This window comes from Topomyia yanbarensis, chromosome 2 (genome assembly GCF_030247195.1).
Source record: "Topomyia yanbarensis strain Yona2022 chromosome 2, ASM3024719v1, whole genome shotgun sequence".
Classification (NCBI taxonomy): Eukaryota; Metazoa; Arthropoda; class Insecta; order Diptera; family Culicidae; genus Topomyia; species Topomyia yanbarensis.
Window position 1 is genome coordinate 111,347,212 of NC_080671.1, and position 20,787 is coordinate 111,367,998.

Here is a 20,787-nt window from a genome sequence, read left to right on the forward strand (position 1 = left end):
CGTGTGTCTTTCGCATATTAGCGTGTGTTCTAGAATAATCCCGCGTGAACCGTGAATCTGATACTTATTTTTTGTGTACGGTTCAGATTCTAGAAGAAAGTTGGTTCTTCCATATCACTAGAGTTCCCAGTCATGTCGCAGTAAAATGTGTGGTCTAGTGGATGAGCTTTATTTTTTGAATGGTCTTATTTTTTGATATGGACCTAAGTTGCTAGAATGAAGAGTAAAGATTTCCGGACGTGACCGATTCATGATCTCGCGCGTTTGCGGGTTCGCGTTTGAGACCGCGTTTGTAACTTCGTAAGTACTAAAACGTTCACATAATTACCGGAGTGATATCAAGTATGCGCGATCGCGGGCATAGGTGTGAGTGGATGATCGCGAAGGGCTTAAGCGTTCGTATGTCGACGTATTTGTCGCGTGTATGTGACTTCGCTTGTATAAATTCGATTTTGAAACCCTGCGGCCATTCACATATTGGCGGACCGTCATTCATTTAGTTTTCGGTGTACGGATCCCATTCTAACAGGGAGTGAGTTACCCCATATCACTAGAGTTCCTGGTCATGTCGCCATGGAACGTTTTGTCTAGTGGATATGGGAGTTATTTTTTCTTAATTTTTCAATTTGTTTTATTAATTAACATGGACCTCTGTTGGTACCGAGGATAGAGACTTCCGGACGATCCCGACTCATGATGGCGCGAGCGCGGGAGTTTGTAGGTTGACGCTTGAGATCGCGTTGGTAAGTTTATGAGTGTTGAGACGTTCACCTTATCACCGGGGTGTAATCATGTTTGCGAGTTCGTGGGTGTAGGTTGCTTGGAAAATCGCGAGGGGCTCTAACGTTTGTACGCTGACGTGATTTTGTAACATATTTGCATGTGTTCTTGAATGCTTGCGCGAACCGTAAGTGATATTAAATTTTCTGTGTGCGTTTAAAATTCTGGCAGAGAGTGGGATCCCTTATATCGATAGGGTTTCCGGTTATGTCGTCATGTGACGTGTTGTCTAATAGGTATGAGCGTATTTTCTTAATTGGTCCAGCTGAAGGCATGGACCTAAGCTTCTAGGATCTGAGCTATTTTTTCAAGTTTGTAAGTCATTAATGACTTTTAGGAAAAACTGTTGTTTTTACACACAATATGTTTCAATACTTTGATGATTCATTTTTTTTTGGGGCTGTGAAGCTTGGTTGTCGAAAGGGTTACCCATCAGACTCAGACACTACAATTGCAGACGAGGCGTGAAATGTAACCCACTAAAACAATACTTATGAAGATCTCCTTATCCGCGGCCCATAAAAAGGTGTTCTTAGCATTATTTTGAACATGAAAACAAGAGAAACAAATTATCTTTTATTGAACATATTTTTACTCAACAAAAAATTGAATGCCAAAATAAATAAAAATGGCGGATTTCTAAAAAATCTCACGCAGCAGCTCGCCACTGACAACTCAAACTCTGTGTAAGATTCAACCCGTATTTTTTACCTAAAACAAAACATTGAAATACGTTGCGGAATGTTTTTTTGCACAGCATAGACTATTAATTAAGGTGACTGAAAGTTGAAATTGTACAAATTTTACTCATTTTTGAGGAAGTACTCCATGGTTCGGCCTTTTTAGCAGTAAGTGCGTCAATAGCATTGTAAAATGGGATTTTTTAAATACATTTTTTAGCTCAGTCTGTGCACAATTAAATTATCTAAAAAACAGTGTTTTGCTTGTATACTTAGCTTTTAAAGTTTTTTTAGTAATCGTACACGGAATTTTGAGAAACATGGTTTTCATAAAATGGGCTTTGAAGATTTTAGAAGGAAAAAAATCAAATTGAAGGCAACTTACAGACATAAGATATTAATCAGCGATACTTTCGAATATTCTCTGATAATTTATTTTAACGATTGAAGCAAAATCGATATTTTGAAGCTGACTGATGAGGAAGCCACCTTAGGAACAATTGCGGCGGGCCGTGATTCTGATTGTGATATTGAGTGTACGAAACGAAAGTTTATATATTCGTCGTTGAAGCAGCGCTTTTAACTTTGTAACTGCCAAAAGTTCACTTAATCACCAGCCAATATTCGAAACCGCGGGCGTAGCTGTGCATGTATGATCGCGAAGCGATCGAGTGTTTGTATGTTGACACGTTTGTTCACGTGTACGTAACTTCGCGTGTATAAATTCGATTGCATAACAGTGTGGTCATTCGCACATTGACGAGGAATTTGATGCTTAATTTTGAGAGTACGGTTCCGATATTAGAAGAGAGAGGGTTACCTCATATCACCAAAATTCCCTGTCATATCGCTCTGATACATGTTGTTCAGTGCATATGAGCGAATTTTTTTTAGGATGGTTCCACTGAAAGCTGTGACCTAGGTTGCTAGGATCGACGCTAGGGGCTTCCGGACACAACGAATTCATGATCGCGTATGATCGTACTTGAGATTGCATTTATACATCCGTGGGTGTTAAAAAGTTTACCTAATCACAAGGGCGTTTTTATGTTTGCGGGATCTCGGGAGTTGGTTTGCGTTAACGATCGCAATTGCATGTTTGCTTTTGTGGCCAAAGTTGTACTATTGTGCAAGCCTCGAGCGCTTTTATATTAACGGATTTCATCGCGTGTGTCGCGTGCATGTAACTTAGCGTGTAAAAATTCATTTGTATCTTCCTCATATCAACTTCTAGTGTATATAAGTTTCTGTTGAGACGGGACTGAAAGCTTCCGGACGTGACCGATTCATGATCACGTGGTCAAAGGGCATATTTGTTTTGAGACGAGCGGTTGAAGTTTAACGCGATTGATCGCTTGAGTGTTTTTATGCCGCGGATGCTAGCGTGTGATGTTTAATTTTGAGTGTACGGATCAGATGGAGGAAGAAAATGAATTCGCACCCCAAAATTTGTTTTCTAATGCATATAAGTTAGAGTGGGAGCTCCCGGACGGCCACGATTCATAATTTCGTAAGAGCGGACGTTTGTATGTTGGCACTTCAGATCGCGTTTATAAATTCGTAAGCCTTAACACGTTGACCTAATCACCATGTGGATGTCAGTATTGCGAGATCATGGGCGTAGGTTTGCGTGAAAGATTACGTTTACGACCGTATTTGTATTATCGCGAAAGGCTCGAGCGTTTGTATCGTATTGTGGACATTTCAGCGTCGCATATGCTAGCACGCTTGTAATTTCATGTGTACTAATGCTGTTATCTAACCGTGTGGTTGTTTCAATATTCCCGTATGCTTTTGAGTATCACCAGAAAAAGAAACAACACATTAATTAGATAGAGATTTATTCAGTAAAGATTAGATGGACGTACGACTCGTATACAACAATATATTTGAGACAACCATTAGATATTGTGGCGCAGCACGACAAAAAAATATTAAAATGATGGGTAAAAGAGGCAAACACATACACTCATGAAAAACAAGTACATTAGTATTCCGTATATCATACAAATATTAGAAACACTAACTAATGATTAGTTTGCGCTGGTATGAGTAGTAAAAGCATGCAATATAAAAAGTTCTACCGGCCTTCTTGGTGCATGACTATTGAGACATATTGCAAAAACAACTTACTGTTAGAGGTCAATATGAAAAGCTACAATTATCTTCAATAGAATATGAATGGCTACTTTCCTAGTTGACACTTAAACTGGAGATTTACGAGTATAGAACTAGTATTAACTGTGAAAAGTTTTTTCAAAGTGGTACATGTAATATTGTCCAAAGATGTTTTGTAATACCGTCACTCCAATCAACCTAGGAGAGGGTCTTTGAATGATTAATATTACCAAATTAAGGCAAGGTAGATCCGTGATACGTTATCACGACAAAAATAAATAGTTCCAGGAAAACGCAATAACTTTTGTCTTGCTAATTTCTACCCAGAATGTCAATTTTGAAGAGGCGCCATGCACACGTACACTGTAAAAAATCCGTTCATGAATTCAAAATATCACGATTTTGTGAACTGAATGATTTGCGAAAACCGTGACCAAATTCCTGAAATTTTGAATAATAAACCTCGTATGCATGAAACTTATCCGACTAGCGGGATCTATGTTCATAATTTCAGGATCCTAGTTGGGATTTTCGTAATTTTTATTCAAGTTATCGTGATATTAGTCATGACTAGAGTGATCCATGTTCATGATTTCAGGATCTTAGTCACAAGTTTTAATATTTTATTCACGAGTCATTTTTTTGATCATGGTATTTGTAATTTCTCTTGTGATATTTGTTATGAACTGCATCATAAAAGTGTGACTGATTCGCGGTATCTTGTTCTGCGAACTAAATCACGAACACGTTTTGTGGTGCTCAGCGCAATTTTCGTTTTCTGTCCAAACATCACACTGAACCTAATCAAATGAAAAACGATGTTTGAGGTCCTAATAGTTTTTTGTATATACTGCTCGTACTTATTACTGTTCGCTATCTGTTAGACATCTCATAAAAAATGCATGGAACAAAAATGATTCCACGAATAATACTTCAATTTTTGTGAAATAGTTGCACGAAATTGAACATGATTAGGGATATATCCTGAATATCACAAACTCGTTAAATTAATCGTAAATCATGTGCTAAGAATCATAAACCAGTTCACGAATCCATGGATAATATTTCAACACGAATCCATGGATAATATTTCACGGTTTTGTGAACTATTTGACGAGCACGAATGGTCAGACGTGACTATAATACTATGAATCATGAACCAGTTCATGAATTAAGGAATATTTCATGGTTTTGTGTACCATTTCACGAGCACGGATATTAGATCATGAATAATATATTAGGAATCCTGAATCAGTTCACGATTACATGAATATTTTATAATTTTGTGATTTATTTCACTTCCACGCATGGTTAGTCGTGACTATTACACTAGGAACCATGAACCAGTCCACAAATACATTAATAACTCATGATTTTGTAACCTATTTCACGAGCACGAATGGTCGGTCGTGACTATTGTACTAGGAATCATGAACCAGTTCACGAATTCATGAATATTTGACGACTTCGTGAACTATTTCACGAGCACGAATGGTAAATCGTGACTGTTATACTAGGAATCATGAACCAGTTCACAAATACATGAATAATAATTTATGATTTTGCAAACTAATTCACGGGCACGCATGGTCAGTCGTGACTATCATAATAAATCGTGAACCAAACCGAATAATTTGTGGACCATTTCACGAGTGACTAATATATTAGGATTCATGAACTAGTTCACAAAGATTGAATGGATCCATGAAATAATTCACGAAAAAATAATCAAAATGTTTAGATTTTGTGAAGTAATGTTCCTAAATCTTTGAATAACATTATGAGTTAACTTTGGGTTTATGAACAATGCTCATAAAGTTAAGAACTAGTTCACGCACAGAAAATCGATTTAGTAATCACCTGGCGGAAATCATGACTGAAGTTCACAAAACAAAAACAATTATTTCCGCTAATAAAAGTGTTATGCTGACGTTACTGGAGGGAAATTGAACACAATTGTAAAACACATATAAACATGATCCTGTTTTCGTAACCTAAAAACGTGATTGTTCCAGAATTCATGGCACTTTATTCACGGTTTTTGGGAATAATTTTTGCCATGTACACACAAATGTTACACGTAGAAAATTTAAGTTAAGTTTTTACATGAAAATGTAGCGTATTCTTCCGGGAGTCACACCAGCGAAATGAGTGTAAAACGAAACTCTAGCAAAACCGGTATTGAGTACCAGCGGCTGCTTGTTTCGGTAACCATAAACGCGTCTTCCGGAGCGTAAATCATCGAAATTTCAAATCAATGTAGCTCAAATATATCACGGGCTGCATATCCGGCATACTTTTACATTTAGTAGGATATATAAAGTAAACTAAGGAACATCGATGATTTTTTGCCAAAAATTGTAACAATTTGTTTTGTTTAATTCTATGGCTTATATTTTACGCAAAATATGTCAAGAATTCGAAAGCACTTCTATAAAACGAAACGCAAATTATAGGTTCTGATAGATACTTCAAAACTAATATAAAATTAACAAATCGTACAAAAAATGTCAATTTTATTAAAAATCATTATATTCTTGTCACTTATTGATATAGTGCTTAGGGACCATTCATAAATTACGTAACGCAAAAATAGCCCAAAATTGACTCCCCTCCCCTCATGTAAAAAATTGTCACAAATTTCTCCATACCCCCCCTCCTCTATACGTAACAAATCCCTTGAAAAAAAAATTTTCGTCGGTGAAAACATGTTACGTAACGGTCTAACTTACTCCCCCTCCCCCTATGTCATAACTTGTCGTACCACCTCCCCCCTAAATGCGTTACGTAATTTATTAAAGGTCCCTTACGTATCTTTGATAATTTGTCATAGTTTGAAACGCCCTAAAATTTTTCGGAAGACGCCAAAACTCTAAAACACGACATAAGAGAGAATGCATCGCAGCGCCCCCTATACAGTAGAAATTCGAACTGAATTACATCACTCAAATAAGGCACAGAAAAAACCAAGGGATTTTAGAGAAAAAGGGAGACCATGCATTCAAAATTTTTGAAAAGGAATCCCTTTTTTGACAACTCATTACTCCAATGGAAAATAGACTGAGAAAGAATGAGCGGAACGGCGAAAAGATATATCATCAAGCAGGCATCAAACCTGCGATCTCCCAGTCTTTAGTTCGGTGCGTTAACTACTCTACCATCGAGGAACCGTGGTGACATAATTACAAATACCCAACAGTATCGTAATCACCGCTACAGCCCCAATACATACTAATGGACCCATCGACCCCCAATGTCTCCTATAAGTAGATCGTCACCGCACCCTCTCTTCGATCGGCCAAATCTCTTTCGTAATCTATTCAGACCTGAAATATTATTATCACTGCGCATTACCTTGCTTAGACAGTGCCAGACTTTGCTGGTGAGTAGAGCTATGGTGAAGCATACTGTCAGTGACTGCAGTCTAGAAATTTTGCGTTACGACATCGTATCATCAGTATCTGTCACTGTCGAAATTCGCTTCAAAGTACCTGTTTTAGCAAGTCATATGCACTTGTGACAAACGTAATGGTTCAGTACCAAGTGCACCATAAACGGTGAAATTTACAGATTGAGGTAGTATAATCAAAAACCGTTGTTTCGGCACTATTTAGCTTCATACCACTACTTCAAAACCGTGCAGGTGTGATATGTGGATAATTTTCTGTATTTTGTGACGAAATACATGAACCCACCAAAATGTTTTGAACTATGTCCAATCGAAACCTATTGAGTCACGATGTAGCACTAACTTCAGAAACGCAAAGGAGATGTTGATTATCAACCGCCCTTCAACTATTTAAGATACGTTGTAGTATATAAACAAAATGGGCATGAAGGGTAAAAAATTATAGTAACTACTTGAGCTTACAGTCTAAAAAATCTACAGTACAGTGCTCGTAGTTACCAACATTGTAAATTTATGTGGTTTGTAATACTACATAGTTTGCTCAATGGGAAATTCATCCAATAAATATCGATAAGATAATTTTGCGATATGTCAACATCAAGCATGACAAACAGGCGGTTTGAAAATAACCTGAAATTTGAGGCGTTCTAAATAATAATATAGTATAAAGTGTGTTTTCCATTAAATAGGACACTGGCATATCAAGAGCATTATGTCTGTTACTCTGTGGCGGCCAATTTTCATCCAAACGTGCTAACTGTAGTGATAGTAAAAAAAATCCTTACCTCGAAACCATGCACTGCTTGTCGGTACACTCCCATAACATACAATTAAGTAACCCGGACAAGCAAAGCGAAAAAATATCTCACCTCTATAAAAAAAACACATTCAACTGCACGAGAGGCACTTCCAAACAACTAACTAAGAAGAATCTACTCGTCCAATGAAGCCAATAAAAGTGAAGATGTTTTTCTTTCCGTCTCACTTTTCCGATTCGATGCATGGTGCGCCGAGGAATAGGTTAGGGCTAGGATGACTCTTACCAGACACGGAGACATTTCGCGAAACCCCGACAAAAGCCTCGTTCTGATGTCGCGAATCTTCAGCACACATCACATAGTGCCTGCTACCAGCTAGCATATATGTGCAATGCTTCAGTTGTTGTTGCCCATTTTATTTTTATTATCATCAACATCATCATAGTCATCATGTGCCTCCATCGCGAACTCTATAGACCCGAGCCGTTGCGAGATGCCTGTGCAGCATCATCACGATTCCGTCCGTTCCGATCTAGCCGGTCGGTCGGTTGTAGGTGCCACCAGAATGTACACACCACATATAATAGCGCTACAATCATAGAGAAAGAGACTGAAGAGACAAGCACCAGTCGGTACCGAGTGGCTCCGGTTGTTTCGCGACCAGCAACAGCTGCCTTTCATACATTGCCGACATTATTTTTTAATTTAGTTTCCTTCTTACGCTTCCTGGTCGGCCTTCAATTTCAGGCACCAGTCAGTGAAGGATCTGTCGTAGAAATTTGTGGTAGCATTTTGACATAATTAATAGAAAATGGCGGTGTAGGGTTAACTTTCAAGACACATATCCACGATTCTGTCAAATGTGATACTGAACATGCAGCTAGAATCGGCGCAGTAACGAAAGTTCCATCGCGGAAATTTTTTCGAACAAATGGGGTTAGAACCCGTTATCTTTAACTACGTGTAGTAGAACTTGACACGTCTACGTCTACTTATACTATCGTTCTTGCTTTTCATGACAATTTCGTCTTGTTTGCAGAAGTCTTGAAGTTTTCAAAAGCGATTCTTGCGTTAATGTTATTTTGATTAGTGTATCTAGATCGGTTCCTGTTTCATCGAGTGTTAGCACAGTTATATATCTCGTGCAAAGACGACGCGTGGTTCCTGTTCCGTCAACCTGTTCAATATACCACGACCAATGAATTTGTGACAAGAAACTGTTCGCAGGATCTGAGCAAAACAAATTGGTTGTCAAAACCCATCAATGAATTGTTCAACAAAAGTCTTGTAGAATGCTCAATTTACCGTAGAACAAGAGTAAAAAAATATATCAGTATACATACATATTTTCAGTATGTGAATGCAAAAAACAAACAATTTCTTTGAAGCTAAAGTAGACGGTTCATTATTATCGTTGAACCAAATACATACGCGCTTACTAGTATGTCCCAAGGGCAGAAAAATTTTGCTAGGCTACCCAAGAAAACAAGCGTACAACCGACAGCAATGAACGTATGACGCAATGTGTTTGAAAATAATAAAGCGCTCTCGTTTTGCACACAGCTCCAACGCCCATGTGGACATCGCAACAATGCACGCTGGTTCAATATTTGATTTGAACCGTTGCACAGAGGAGTAACTGGGGTCGAATCCTGGCCAAAACTATTTTTGCGGCTATTGCTGTTGTTATGCCTTAATATGAACTAAAAATAGAAAATAACTAGTTTTTGGGACAATTTGGCATCTATCCACCTACCAGTGCAGAGGTCATTTTTCTAGATCCTTCCGAATACTAGTATTTTTGAGGTAATCTTTGTGAATACATTTGTTTTTCCCGATGCATCAACAGTTGGTCAGTGGAAAAGGGAGAAGAAAAGGGAAACCTGAGCACATATTCATAGCAGCATTTTGGCGTATCTCAAATTAGTGGAAATATCAATATTTTCAAATCGCTTGGAATTGGTGGATCGGAAAAGATCGGAAGAGATAGAATGTTTTTCGGATAGCCGGAATCTTGTTTCGTAATGTTGTTTCAGCAACTTTCCCGGATCTTGCCGTATAGTGTAACTTTTTTATCGTTCAAATTTGGAATAAAATGTTTAAAAAGGGTGTTTCTAAAGCTGGTCCAATACACAGAAACACTACTATTTTCGGTTATTTTTAAGTTGAGGTAACACTAATAGTTGTGTTCAATTACGTTTGTTATAATATTGTCTTATTTAATACAAACATCATCATTAGAAAGTGATTTTGCTGGATATAGAATAAAAATGATTAAAAACCCCTTAAAATATCACCATTTTGAATCCATGCAAAAATTATTTAGCAATTTTTGGCATACTCTTTATTTTGCAACAATATGCAGTATGCTTTTAGGCATCTAAAAAAATATAACCAAAAAAAATGGAAATTTTTTTTTGGTTAATGGTCAAGAATTTATTCTAGTTACTCCTCTGTGCGTTACAAAAGAGAATAGGGATCATCCATAAATGACGTAGCATTATATGGGGGAGGGGGAGTTTTGTATTTTGTGATGATGTGTGACGACAGGGGGGTAGGGGGTCATGTCATGCTACGTAGCTTTACCGTTTCATCTAACATCGTTTTTTTATTTTTTTAAATTTTTTGCGGGGTAAAGGGGGGGGGGAAGTTTACCGTCAGCTACGTAATTACCAGGGGCTATTTAGGGGTTTGTGACGAAATGCTACGATGGGGGAGAGGGGTGTTAAAAATCACTCAAAAAATGCTACGTCATTTATGGATGATTCCATAGAAGAAGCATTCACCCATGACACTCACCCTGCTATTCCATCCATCGCTCATCAAGATGGCTCCATCCAGAGCATACGGTGAGAGTACGTGCAAGTTTCTGGTTGAACCGGTCATGGGAAAGCAGAAAATCTCTGAATTCTACTCACTGGAGACGCTGAGTTGGTTTATGGTTCAGATCAAATCTAGAGCTTCTATTCAAAACGACACATCTACAATGAGTGACTCTCTTTGTTTTCTTTATCTTTCGATTTTTACGGCGTCACTATTTGCCTTATTTCACAGTATAGATCGAAAGACAGTGGTTTTGACAGCGACCGAATTACATATTAACAGAAGAGAAAGTAAACAAAGGAAGACACTCATTGTAGGTATGTCGTTTTGAAAAAAATGCTCTAGAAATTGTCGAACTTCAAGGTTTGGATGTTAATACTTTCATTTAAAATAGTTATCGTGCTACTGTTAACTCAAAATGGGTTTCGAGTCGGCTGATCTTGGCAACCTGTTCAATGAACAGGTTGAACGTACCGACGCGTCGCCTCTGATCTTATGTATGTGAAATGTTTGATACTGAATCTAGCGTGCTGCTCATATTTATAGATTCGAGTAATGTTACTGCCTCGCGTTAAATTCCAGCAACAGTTATCAGAATACTTCTACATACCGAGTATCAACCTTTACGGGTTGACATTCAATATTATCACTTTTTGAAGAACAATGTAGGGGAGTTGTGGGAAAAACCGACACTGTGGGTAAAACCGACACCCCACAACTTTTCCTAAAAATCAAATTTTTATTCATTTCATAATGATACATTATTATTAGTACGTTTATTTAGAGCATTTTAAGAAAAATTGGATTTACGTTAGTGCGCCGAATGTCATAAAAATAAACAAAACATACGACAGCAGCGTTCATACTCGTCTGGATGTTAAATTTCGTTGGTAGATTTTAAGGTTTTAACCGAACAAAAGCTTTTCAAATCACCACATTTTTCAGTTCCTATTATTATCGGCCTGTCCTATGATCAACTAGGTGTATTGAAGACGAGTTTGAGAAATTCAATATTTTAATTGCTTTTATAAAAAAAATGTGCGCTGTTGGGGTAAAACCGACACCCTATGGTTAGGGTAAAACCGACACGCTGTTAAGATGGTTGTGTATACTTGCGATTCATTTCAAAATATTGGGGATCTTTGTGACACTTCAATTAGTTTATTAGAACACTATAGTATTAGCAGAAATACACAGAAATACTTTTATTGTGTTTATTTCTTGTAAGTCTCTTTAAAAATCAAAAATTGGAATTTTTGCTTATCTGATTCTATCGAAGCTTTTGATATTTCTGCAAAAAGCTCATCAAACCGAATTTCTAGTGTTCTCTTGGTTTGTCATAGACAAACTTTATCACAATGAGACAATGATCCTTTATATACCCCAATAGATCGTTGATGATCAGAGTCCGAAAAATCAAATCTGAAAAAGATAGCTTTGCTAAGAAGTGTATGTGTCACTTATAAAAATTACGAAATTACGACGAAATAAAATGACACTGGAGGTTGCAACGATGTGCGCAAGGATTATTTGGAAATACTCATATCAATAAATAATCCTATAGCATAAAATACTCCTATTTATAGTACTACGTTTTCGAACTTTCTTCCCCTCACTACATGATGAAGCAATAAAAAGCACATAATTGCATCATACATACTCACACTTTATTAATCACGCATATATCTCATTTTTAATAAAGATAAAGATTTTAATAAAGTGGAGAGAAAATAAATTAAAGGGGGTGTCGATCTTACCCCTATGGGGTGTCGGTTTTACCCGCAGTGCCTACAGAAAGTCACTTTGTTTTCCAAGTTTTACAACCAATAATTTTTAACGAAATTAATTTTTTGATGCGCTGAAAAAATTAAGTCTTGTTAGGAATTTTCTGAAGAAGAATTCTGCATAAAAATTACAATTTTATTGATTTTGTGGCAACTTAGAAAAAGTGTTAAGCTTAAGGTGTCGGTTTTAACCACAATTCCCCTATTATGACGGTAATCCCATGTGCAAGTTGTTTTAGGCACTTTTAACATGGCCATACAAAATGCTCATGTATGTCGACATGAAAAAAGTATTTAGTATACTTTGAGAACCATCGCATTAAAACGGTTACAAACGGGAACTCTTACTTTTAACTGTCATGTCGTTTCTCTTCGCTGAAAAAGTATAGCTTTAGTGAACAAGTAAGACAAAAGAGATGTTCACAACGAGTTATAGTCGAAAGTGAGAACAATTAATTTTGTTCACTAAATTCAAACGTCAGGGCCGTCTTTAGACTACTCGGGGTCCCTAGGTAGTATTGAACGAAAAAGCCCCTATAGTTGAACGGACGTAAACAGAACTGCATAAATATTACAAAATTTCAAACCAACATGGCAAACTTTGAAACGACTCGAGGCAGTGAAAGACACGGTTTTGTGAGAACCTGATATTTACCGCTAGAGATTAATTTAATATAACCGAAAAATACAACAAAAAAATCGAAATTGGCCAGGATGTTTTGGTTTGGCAAGCTATCTACAGTTGTGACACACGAAATCAAAGTTATGCCACAACCGGGATTATGAACCAGGGCAGAGAATTTACCACAAAGAGTGCCTTCAAAAACGTCGACTAGTTCTTTTAGACAAGCTTATTGTTCTTTAGTGTTTTAGCCTGATTTGACATCTTGCCATTAAGATAAATGTTGTGCCTCCAGTAAATCAAAAAATACGGGGCAATTACGTAGCAGCAACTAAAAAGTCAAATTTTAAAAATAAAATGAAAGTAGAAGAAAGCTGGGAGGGAATTTACTGTGTAAAAGTTCATGAGAGCCATTAAATTTTTGGCACCGGTTTCTACGTAGTGCAATAATTTAGTGGATAACCTTTAGTTCTAAAAATAAAAATATCTAATATACTAGAAGTACACATGATATAAACTACATCAATACCGCTCAATCTGATGCGTTCTATTTGATCATGCATTAGAATAGGGCTGGCATAACACTATGACAACCTACGAAAATCAAGTAACAATATGCCAATAAAATTCAAATTTTACAAATATATATAGGTTACGAGTTCAACATTACTATCGTTAAACGAATGCGTTTCACAAGAAATGATCTTTGTTTTTAAACTATGGGACCTACAAAAGTGTTCTTCTTAATGTTATGTCTCAGGTTGTCTGCACGTGGAATTCCAAAACTGGGAATTTAATTTCTATGTTTGTTTAGTATTTGTTAGACCAACTAATCCACAGGGCATTCAATGTGCATAGGGAAAACGCATGGTCTTGTCTGAGTGGAATGATGACTTCGATCCTGTATAAGGTTTTAGAATGCATAATTCGCGAGAATGTTCGCAAACCAGCTATCAATTTCCTTCAGTCGTATCAGCACGAAGAATAAATGTTTTGTCATGCTCATTAGTTTGCTTTCAGTTCATTAAATCATGTTCATTACATTTTTTTTCTCATTATATTGAGTAATTCAAGCAGTACATCGCTATATTATTGAATGTCATGCAAAAGATATTTCATGAGTATGATATTATATTACAGTTATTATTATGTATTTGACACTTATGATTTAAATGAAACGCACATTTTGATACTTACAATTGGCTGTCGAAGGGATAATAAATAGGAAATTGACATACACTGCTGGCCAATAAAATAGGTGTGTTATAGATTATTTTGTTTTTCTCTCAATTACACATACCAAGTTACAGCAGTCTCAATCACACCTACCGCACACACAAGCCTTGGTATCTGTCAAGTTACTAGTGGGTTGTTGGCGCTGATTATATTTGTAATCTTTGTCAAGATGCAAAACAAGACTACCACAGGCTTTTTTGTGTGGTCAATATAATAGGTGTGTGAAATATATTAACTGGTTATTATTTTACTCAACACCATTTTATGTTTAATTTGGTAAAGTTTGTATTCTGCGTGCTAATAAATGTATTTAAATGTTGAATAAGTCAAAGATTTGTTATAGAATGGGTCGAGCATCTCACTGTACTCAAGTGGAACGAGTTTTGCTAAGAAATTTTGTTAAAGAAGATAAGACGTACAAATAAATGGCGAATACACTTTGGCATTCCGAAAACTTCTTTATAAATGCCTTAAAACCTTTGAAAAAAGAAACACGCAAAAAAACCCAAGAAAACATCTACAGCAGCTGACCATTGTATTGCATTATTAGCGAAATCTGATCCTTTCGCGTCATCCAGGACTATTACAGCACAAATTGTAAATGTTGTAAGTCCGAGAACAGTTCGCCGTAGGCTGTAAAACTCCAATCTTCCAGAAAGAATTGCTAAAAAGGTTCCACTATTGCGAAGCAAAAGACTTCGCAGAAATATGCAATTTACTTTTCAACACCGTTAATGAGCCTGGTTCAGAAGGAATCAAAAAATGGCGACATATCCTTCGGAGGGACAAATGAAAGATAAACCTGTTTTCCTCCGATGCATAACGAAACGTTAGACGTCCAAAGTGCAAAAAGTTTGATCTGCGACACACGCAAAATATGATAAAGCACGGAGGCGAGAACAATGAGGTTTGGGGCTACTTTTCGTGGAATGGCGCAGGTCCTATTTTTCGCAACACCACTATAATGGCAAGATTCGAATGCAAGGCTAAAGGATGGACATCCTAAAGGATGTCATGTAGTCCTATGCCAAAGATAACGTGCCTTTATATGGCAGTTTCAGCAAGATATTGATCAAAAACACACATCGCAGTATGTAAAGGAATGATTTCGGGATAATAAAGTGACTATAATTTCGGACCCTACCAATCTCCTGCCATTAATCCCGTAGAAAATCTACGGAATGTACATAAAAAGAAGTTATCCGGTCAAAATTTCAGAAATAAGGGTTGTTTGTGGGAAGCAGCTTAAAAGGAATGGTACACTATGCCAACGGAAACATATCAGCGTTTGAATGACTCAATGCCAAGGCGAATGGATAAAATTTGGTTGAATAAGGGAGGTTACACAGGCTACTAGTTGTTAAAAATATTAAAGTCTTAAAATCATTGGATTTGAAAAATTTTAATGCAATGGATTACAATACACCTATTTCATTGACCAGGTGCTTTTTTGGATTTCATGGGGAAGAGAAAGTTCCGGTAAAGCACAACAATTAATTTACAAATAAAAGTGTTCTTTTTCATATTTACGACTGTGCCTAACTATAAAATATTGGAATAAAAAAATATTTTCAGAGAAAACTCAAAATTTCATGTATTTTTATCTCACACCTATTTTAATGGCCAGCAGTGTATGTATTACATTGATCTACGAATATAATTATTATTGCAAAGTTTAGAAATGGATGCTGCCGTAGCACCCCACGAATCGCAACTGTTTCACGCCACACTTCATCAAAACTGCAAATACAATTCATTCAAACAAACACACAAAATCTGACGCTATAGTGTTACAGGGAGCCCGGGACTAGTTGGCATTGGAGATAAGTTGGCGGAGTCCTCTTTTCTCCGTTTTGCGTTTAAAACCACTGGTCAGAGGTCGCGCGACGCCCCGAGTTTAGAACGTTCTGAAATTTGGGCGAAATCATCTTAAGAGTTGCAGGCAGCCGCTTAAATGTAGATAATGAAGGTGAAAAATGAATTAGTTATGGATTTGCGTTTCGACTTCGTCTCATCAGAATCTGGCACTTAGTGACAGGACTAAGCTAGCGCCAAATTAACACTAGACCCAAAAACAACAAAAACGCGGTGTGTTTCCGAGCAAACTCCTAGTCTTGCGTAATGTCCCGCAAGAAAAGGAGATCTCATGCAGTTGATGAGAATTATTGAAATCGAAAGTTCGCTTCTTGCGAGATATCACGTAAGAATAGGGGTTTGTTTAGAAACACAAATAGTGCTTTTGTTGTTTTGGAGCTAGCGTTAATTCAGCGCCAGCGCTAGTTTAGTCCAGTCACTTAAAAGTGCGCGCCGGGCCCCGATTTCAGGTAAAAATCGACGGCGCGCCGGCATCACGCCGATGTGCTTACTATTTTTACATGCAATCGTCGGCGCGGCACGGCGGCGTGGCGCACACCTCTACTGTCACTAAGGTAGTGTCGGATCCTGGATGTCGAAACCCAAATTCCATTCCAAATTCAACTTCAACTGAAACAGTCCATGGCAAGACTGCTTTAACGGAATCAAATAAATTCAATTGAAAAAAACATCAGTTCCACTGATGATACCAAGAATCGTGAGAGCTTAAATGAAAGTTATTAAGCTTACTTGTCTCTTAGTAAACGAATCTTGTAGAAACCAAAATTTTTAGCTGTTTGAAGTTCTAGTGCTCTGCAAAAACCAGGAAAGGATTAAAGAATATGCCAATTAAGATAATCCACTTCGATGGTGGGTAAGTGGTAGAAGGAGAATGCTGCTTTAAAGGTTCGCACTTTAATTTAATGTGCTTTTTTCATTACTACAGAAATGAGGCTTAACACGTGAAATTCACAATTGCTTCATCGTGAGACCCTCCCACCTCTCCTCTTTCTCTAGACCATCACAATCACATCGATGAAGCTGCAGTAAAAACACGCGAATCAAAATAAAACCCAACAACAAAGAGATAGCATTGTTGCGTTTCCTTCTGCACCGCGTCGCTGCGTTTCTCTTTTGTACCTTTGGTGCGGTCAGCAGATCTCGATATGCGGGTTCAATGTTTGGACTTTTCCAAGACGCAATCATACGTTTTCCTATATGAAATGCACCAAGGCTAGCCTCTTCTCGATCGGTTGCAATTGAGGGTTAAGCGATAAAGTGCGATAAATGCTTTCACTCCCGGGGATGCGGAACTTTAAATTTGCTCTACGCGCGGATTTATCAGAGTTCCGGCGGCATCCTCGTCAAACATTTTAGCTCCTCATTGGTAAACTCTCACCCACCAAAAGACTGACGCATAGGAATAAAACAATCCATGCAAAATAGGCACAGGATTTCGTTGGTATCCTGCCGTATCTTATTTTCAATAAAACATTTTCGGGAAATCATCGCTCTGTGATTAATCAGGAAAGTTTATGCGACTACGTCTAGGGACTAAAGAAGAATAATTTAACAACTTCGGTTTAATAAAAATAAAGCAAAAATGTGTCCTAAATTCTTCAATATCCCCAATTTGTAAGCCTAAAATAATCCAAGTGTCTGATAAAAACGAGTCTCCACTGTATTTAGCTATTCATTTGAAGCCGTTTATTAAAGTGGCAGCATCTACCATCTTAGTTCGATGTACCGAACCAAATAGCAGAGTAAAATTTGGGCACTCGATTCGCCCAAACAAAAATATTGAACGTGTAAGGGCCGCTTTTTGTTTCAAACAGCGGTAATCAAAAAGTGCTGAAACTATTAACTCCTGGTCGGCCGTCCAGGCCAGTACTGAATTCATAAGAAACAATTATGAACTTTTCACAAAAGTGACGTTTATGAAAAACAAAACACAATTTTATAGAATCAATAACAGATCTCATATGGGTTTCACGAGAAAAACTTATGAAATTCTTAAAGGCATATATTGGAGCGAAGTCATAAAACTGTTTTATGAAAAACATTATTTGTACGTCTATGGAGTGCATGAATAAAGATCAATGAATTCATAAGCCTGCCTATGACATTCTAAAGCGTTCAATGACATCGTCAGAAGGTTGGTGCATATGCCGAGACTTATGAAATTCTCAGATGCTTTTTGCTCAGTGTAGAAGTAAATGCTAGAAAATGCATAAAAATAACAGCAGAATAAAAGAGACGGGAATAGAAAGCTTTCTATTCCTGTCTCTTTTATTATTCTGTGATTTTTATGCATATATTTCTAGTAAGCATTCAAAGAGTGGATAGACCGAATATGTCCAATGCATAAAATTTACAGCAGAAGAAACGAGATGCAGATAGAAAAGTATGCCATCGATGCATAAATAAATTTCTGCGCGTAGGTTTCCAAAATCCTGAACTTCAAATAAAGAAGCTACTAAAATTGATCCACCCTAACCGCATGACCGATAGGGGTGTGTTAGTGACAGCACTACTCCGACAGTTCAGCGAGACTCTCCGCAATGTATCAGATATTCTCTCTCTCTCCCCCTCATTTTTCTATCTCGTTCTTCCGGCCCGGCACTCGCATTGCGTTGCCAACGATACCAACCCACACGGCTACACATGATTCCGTCCGAAAAAACACACTTGCCGAATGGACCAAGCAGACGGCTCAGAGTCGTTCAAACTCACATTATTTAACGCAGATCCTCTACCACATCGACAACAGCGTATACACTACGAAATACCGCTTCTCATCATACTGCATTTTGATAAAATGCTTCTTTCTTTCTCCTTTCCTCCAACAGCAGTTTCTGTTCTCTTTGTGCTGTATTATTACAGCTAATTTTGTCAATTAAATAATAACAAAAACCCCGAAACCATGAGCCAAAATCGTCCAATAGACCGAAAATGTTTTGAAACCAACATTCCCTCACAGAAAGTGGCAGAAACGGTTAACCGGCATAAAGCCCGGCTATTGTTTTTTTTTTACCGGCCAGAGCGAGACAAAAAAAAGCACCATCCATCATCTCGCGGACCGGTACTGCGGAGTAATTTTCATATCTTCCCAGCAAAAATATTTCACACTTACCTTCGACAGATAAAAGGGAGGAAAACAGCAGTCACTAGAGCACGAACTTCACCTTTATTTCACTGCAAAAATGGCAACTTACAAATAGATTTTTATTCACAGACGAAAAATACGACACCACAAAATCACGAACCGAAACTTGAACGGCGCGGTAGAATCTACTGAAAATTCAAGCGGTACGGGCGAGAAAAGGAAGGAAAGAACCATCAGCGAAACGAGTGTTTGCTCCTGTTTGGTACCGCTGTACTGAAAATGGTATCGAAACGTTTGGAGCAAGTTGATAAATAGAAAGGTGGCAGCGAATGAGATTTCATAATATTAGGGGTCAATCACAAATGACGTAGCGTTTTAGCGCACTAACATAACTTTTGTCGTATGCCAAAAAATACAAAATTCTAAACATACTTCTGAACAGGTTTTGAAGTAGAATACTTCTAACGTTTCAATATGGGGTGCCGTTTCAAAAATTTCAGTTGAGAAATTTTCCCAGATTTGAAATGCGAATATCTTCCGTTCTACTGGACGAAATCGCAATATTTTTACACTATCTGATCGGAAATTTGTGCACGTATTTCGTATTAAATTTCGGAATTACTGCGACTACTATAAATAAACCAAAACAAGGATTTTCAGAAAATCCTTCGGAAACTGCGAGGAAAATGCGTAATTTGCCAGCATATCCCACGCAGAGCCGTCAAAAAGGAGCATGTAAGCGTTTCATTACATACGGGAATGTTATATATACAGGTCACGCGAGCTTGTTTTGTATCAGTGGGTGCTCGCTTACCACACGAGCAACATGCTCGTCCAATGAGCGGTATCATGTTAGCGTTCCCGTACCAAGCGTCATCGCAAGGTTCTTCGTGATAAAATCCAGGGAATCACCAAATCTGCCATTCGGCGTCTGGCTCGTCGTGGTGGTGTAAAATGCATCTCCGATTTAATCTACGAATGCTGAGGGTGTGCAGGAAAATGTCACCCGAGATGCCGTGACCTACACTGAACACGCCACGCGCAAAACCGCAATGAATGTCGTCTATACTCTGAAGCGGCAGGGACGCACTTTGTATGGATTTGGAAGTTGAAAAGGTAGAACTCACTTGTATCATTATAAAAAAGGCCCTTTTCAGGGCCACCAGAATCATTTCAAAGAATAAGTTTTCATTTTCTGTTTCATGGACTGTTTCTCCCTGGAGAGCAATTTGGGTTAAACCCTAAATTATGATTTATTTCAGTACGCAAATTGCAAATATGGTCAGAAAGAAACTGGAGTGAAGTGGAAAACATTTTTACTAGGCGCATTCAAAAAAGGTTTCAATTCTCAAACATTTTACCAAAGTGCCGTATTACATTACTCTCTTTACCCTGAGTGTTCGATAATCTCCGTATTGGAAACACAATTTCAATTTTGTTCTTTATCAAAAATATGTGGTCGACCAACGAAAGGGTGGAGCTACGAAGAACACATATTGAGGACAACACAAAAAAGGACGAGCTTACATTGTGCTGTAGTCAGGTATAAAAACTCAGCATGCTGTTGCTCACGCTCAGTTCGTTTCCTGCATCAGCATACAGCAGTTCGTTTGCAGT

General features: G+C 37.7%; 1 protein-coding gene across 1 annotated transcript in view; it reads right to left on the reverse strand.

Moving 5' to 3' along the window:
* Positions 1-19,353, reverse strand: part of LOC131679174 (calphotin-like) — a 429,494-nt gene extending 410,141 nt beyond the window's left edge. Inside the window, exon 1 of the mRNA XM_058959816.1 lies at positions 19,198-19,353. The gene's annotated coding sequence lies outside the window, so the exon portion shown is untranslated. The remainder of the gene's footprint in view (positions 1-19,197) is intronic.
* Positions 19,354-20,787: the final 1,434 nt, after the last annotated feature.